This window comes from Cervus canadensis, chromosome 4 (assembly GCF_019320065.1).
Source record: "Cervus canadensis isolate Bull #8, Minnesota chromosome 4, ASM1932006v1, whole genome shotgun sequence".
Lineage (NCBI taxonomy): Eukaryota > Metazoa > Chordata > Mammalia > Artiodactyla > Cervidae > Cervus > Cervus canadensis.
The window spans coordinates 55,949,177-55,954,006 of NC_057389.1; the positions used below are offsets into that span (position 1 = coordinate 55,949,177).

General features: G+C 53.0%; 1 long non-coding RNA gene across 1 annotated transcript; it reads left to right on the forward strand.

Moving 5' to 3' along the window:
* Positions 1 to 485: 485 nt before the first annotated feature.
* On the forward strand, positions 486 to 3,267 carry LOC122439436. Its single transcript, XR_006268860.1, has 3 exons — positions 486 to 618; positions 1,051 to 1,246; positions 2,990 to 3,267. It is a non-coding gene; the product is annotated as an uncharacterized LOC122439436 (long non-coding RNA).
* Positions 3,268 to 4,830: the final 1,563 nt, after the last annotated feature.

The window sequence follows — 4,830 nt, forward strand, 5'->3', positions numbered from 1 at the left end:
TGGGGGACATCCTCCCAGAGTCACCAAGTCTGAGTTCTTCCTCTCATGGTCAGAGACTATAGTCACCTGTTTCTCTCTGGATTGCCCAAGAGGGACATCAGTGAGGAAGATCCCCTGGTGCTGGAGCAAGATCTGCTAGGCTTGCCCTGGGCTCCCAGTTCCCTTCCATGGCCTGTCCTCCCATCCATGCAAGACCTCCCAGCAGTGTCTCTATCCCTTTCTGGCCTCAGCCTCACTCCCTTCTGGGAAGGCTCTTTTATTGAGAGGCATGGAACACTTACGACCTCATATAAATCTAGCAGCATTGCTAAGAGGTTGCTATGACTATGGTCATCCCCATTTTACAACCAAAGCAACTGAGGCTTGGAAAGGAGGAGCAATCTGCCCAAGTTCACACAGCTGGTCAATGACAGACCCAGCATGCAAATCCAGGTGGGTCATGTTCCAAAGCCACTGTCCTCTGCTTTTCTCTCTTCTGCAGGACTCTCCCTGTCAGCTCACGAGAGACCTGCACAGCTTCCCTGCACTCCCCAACCCTCTGCCAAGGCTGAGAAGTTATTAGGAGTCCATGAGCCCCAGTTCTCTTCAACCATGTCCCAGCAAGAGCCTCCAGACCAGGTGCATGGGACCACCAGCTTCTGTTCCTGCAGTCCATTCCCAGGGTCCCTAACCCAGGCAGTGTTCAGTGAATCCCTGCCAGAAGCAGGCGGAGATGCCTGTTCTATATTTTATTTAGCCACTAATTGCTTGCATTTAAAAGGCATCACAGTGCCACAGTCATCCTCTGTTTCATGCCCCGATGCGTGTTTCTGCATGAAGGGACACTGGGGCAAGGGAACCAGTAAGCAAGGGGCCACGGTCTCCCCAATGACAGCTCTAAAAGCCTGACCCCAGCACTGAGTGCCAGAGGATGTCAGGTTGTCACCCTGAGAAATGAGAGGGGGCGTACAGGGGCTGGGGCCTCTGCAGAAAGAAGGAGAGGGGTCAGGGCCCTGGCAAGGGCCAGGAAGGAGTGTTGCGGGAGCGCTCCATGTCCCCACTCACCCCCAGGATAAGGACCCAGCTGACAGAGCCCTACCCAGAATGATTGGAGGCCTCTGCAATAAACAGCTGCCTGGAAGAGAACACCGAACAGGCCTTGGTCACATCTGCTGTGATAAGGAAGGAGGTGACATGTGAGCCTTGCCTGAGCCAACAACAAGAGATGGGAGTTGAAGGAGGTGAGGGCAAGGAGGGGAAGGTGGAGGTAAGTGGATGAGACAGATGGTTGGTGGCAGGTACCTTTTGAGATGGGGCCTCCCTCGTGGCCTAAAAGAATCTGCCTGCAATACAGGAGATGTGGGTTCTATTCCTGGGTTGGGAAGATCCACTGGAGAAGGAAATGGCAACCCACTCCAATAACCTTGCCTGGGAAGTTCCATGGACAGAGGAGTCTGGGGGACTACAGTCCATAGGATCACAAAGAGTTGGACACAACTTACCAACTAAACCACCGTCTTTTGAGACAGACCCAGTGGCCCACTTCGGGTGTTCCATCTTCTCAGAAAGTGCACACCCAGGCAGGTGAAGAGTCAACTCGCTTCCCACTGTTTCCCAGTCACTTCCAGGTCTAGTTCTGAGCCAAATGTCCTTTCACTTTGACCTGAGTTCTGACTCACACCAATGTCAAAACTACACCTCAGCCACAACCTCACCTCATCTCCAACCCCAGTTCATCCCAACTATAACTTCACTCCCAATCCCACCCCGATACCAAAATCAAGCCAAAGTCTACCCCCAATTCTTACCTGAATAGCAATAATAATCCTCAACCCATTTCCGACTCCAACCCCAACCTATCTGTCATATCAACCTGCCTTAACTCCATGCCTGCCCCCTAACCGCATCCTTCCTGAAATACCCATTTCATATGGGAGTCCACCCCCAGCTTCCTGTCCAGTCTTTGTGTCTTACCTGACCTGACCCTTTCTCCAGTTCAAGATGACTTCCTAACTACAGCCGATGCCAGTCCCTCTTGCTGGCATTATGCCTGGCCCCTGGCCTGATCCCATGGTACGTGGGTGAGGCTGAATGTGGGTTAGAGGGCTGCCACCTAGAGCTGAGCCCCCCAGCTATGGGAACTTTGGGGCGGTGCCACCCCTCTCAGAAAGCTCGAAGTCCCAGCTCTGAGTGCAAGAGCCTGGGCCCCTCATGCCGAGTTCCATTCTCGGCAACCAGCAGATGACACCAGGACTTAAGCAGGGATGACAGACCCCCAGCTGAGGAGCCATGCTTCTCTGGAGGAATGGTGAGGTTGGCACTCTGCAGAGCAGCCCCACCACTGCCACTCCTCACACCTCACTGGGTAATTTCTACACAGCCGAAGACTGAGCCTAATGGGTCTCCTGCTTCTAGCCAGCTGCACAATCAGGGAGGGCAGCCCCCAGGGTCTCCAACAGACCGAGGGGCTCTATACTCTGCTAAAAGGATGGCATTTCCATTCCACTTCTATCACGAGAGAAGGGCACTCTGAAAGCTTGGAATCCTGCAGCCACTGGGAGAGAATGAGCAAGTTAGATGTTTGGCTGAGCCTTAAGAAGCAGGAAAACTTCCTCTCTGGGGATGGGCAGAAAAGACATCCTTCCTAGTGGCTTGAGTGCCAAGGAGCCACGGTCTGAGCTTGGCAAAAGCTGAGTGATTAAGCCTTCAATGTGCAAAGCCTTCCAAACAGCCCCTCTAAGAACAACTCCATGTACCCTGTTCCCAGGGCCCACCAGCGTCCACCCTCAAGCCACCCGGTGGCAAATGCCAGCCATCACCACCACATGGGCTGGCACCCCCCCCCAGCCCTCTGTCATCGCCCGCCCCTCTTCCTGGGGTCTGTCTGTCTGTCTGCTCAGATGGGGAGCTGGTGGCCGGGCTGGCTGCCAACTTTGCACTTCCTGCCAGGCCGATGTACCGCAGTTGCTCACCAAACATGAACTAAATGTTTGATCTGAACTTTCTCCAGCTTTGTTTCCCAGCAACTTCCACTTCCTGGGAGGTGGGATGATGACTTCCATTCCATCCTGCAGAGAGACAAGATGGCCCAGTGGTTAAGAACTCCAGCTCTAGGAACAAACAGATGTGCCTGGGCGTTGACCACACTTTCAGCTCCACCATTTGCTAGCCGTGTGACCTCGGGTGGGGTGTCTTCACTTCTCTGAACCTCAGTTTTCTGTTTTGTAAAATGCAGGTACCTATGGGACCTGTCTCATAGAGCTGCTTTAAAAATTCAGTGAGGCAACAAACAAAAAGTGTATATGTGTGTGTGTGTGAAGTGTCAAGAATAGTTGACACATAGTAGGTCCTCAATAAACACTAGCTCTGCTGATGATATGGCTACAGACATTGGTGGCCTAACTTCAGGACCAAGTACCAAGAGAGGAGGATGGCTTGAGTCCTTCTCCTGGGTAGATAATGTTCAATACTGTTTACAGTCCTGTCTGAAGCACCCACTCTCCTTTCTCTTCGTCTCATCAAACATTCTCCATTCCCCCTCCCCAAGACTGGACCAGGGAATCAAGTTATTCATTCATTCACTCATTCACACCTTCGTCTAACAAATATTTATAGATTGACTATCCTGGGCAGACCTCGTGCTATGGTTTGGGAGATAAGGAAACATGTTGAGGTCATTAGCCTCACAGAGCTTGTAGTCTAGAGGGGCAGGGGCTTGTCAGTACAAGCATGGGGGGCACACAGGAGGACCCGGGCCTAAGGGAAGGGAGGCGAGATGGTCTAAGTTACGATGGGGAGGACCAGATAGGAGGCAGTCAGGGAAAGGGGAGAGAGAGAGTTCCAAGTAGAGGAAACAGCCCCAGCAAAGGCCTGGGCATGAGAGAAAAGGCAGATTTAGGGCTTCAAGAGTGTCCAGGGTGGAAATAGAGCTGTCGGTAATAACAGCTCATCACACAGGCTGGAGTTTGCATTCTGTCTTCAAAGCTTTTCCTCTGGAGACTGGACAAGGCTAACACTTTCCCTTCTCTCTGCACATGGCCTCGTTTCCACCAGGAGCTCTTTCTGAGCCCCTGCCAGGTTGGTGGGTGGAGGAGAAGGTCAGGTGGGACCCACGAGAGGTGTCCACACCTGGGAGGGCCTGGGATGGACAGAAGTCAGGAGGAGGGACTCATCAATTAGAGAGATCTGCAAGAGCCAGCGTGACCAAAACGTTCACCCCATTTTCTTGCTCAATTTTCCTAACATTACAAGATACTCTTACTAGTTCCATTTTAAGAACAAGGAAACTGAGGCACAAAGATTTTCAGTAAAATGAACGTGGCCCTGCTATCAGTCCCCAAAGCCTGTTCTGAACCACCAGGCCAGCCTGGAGGTGGGACAGCGCTGGGGAAAGGACCAGGCACAGGAGGACAGGAGAGGGGGCGGAAACTTCTGGGCAGTCAGTCCCCTTGGTCTCTCCACTAGCCACTCCCTCAGACACAGCCCCCAGGAGCCAGAGCCGGCCAGTTAACTGAGGGGACAAAGCCCCCCATTCAGGGCCCTGACCGTCTCCCCTCCCAGCTGCTCAGCTCCTTGCAAAGCATTTTCCCTTAATAGCCTTCCATTCAGCAGGACGCCTGCAGCCACATCTGCAGAAACCAGGCCACGGCAGCTCCTCCTACCAGACCAGGAAGGGTGCCCTGGCTGTGGTCATCATGTCCTGAGAGTCTCCTCCTTCAAGTCAGGAACCTTCCAACCCCCTTCCACTCCACCTGCTATTTCTGGGACTCTGCCTGTAGAGGGGGACAAAGCTGAGATCCATCCTCCAGGCCAGCCTGTCCTTAAATTTTCTCTGCAGAATGTATCTGAAGG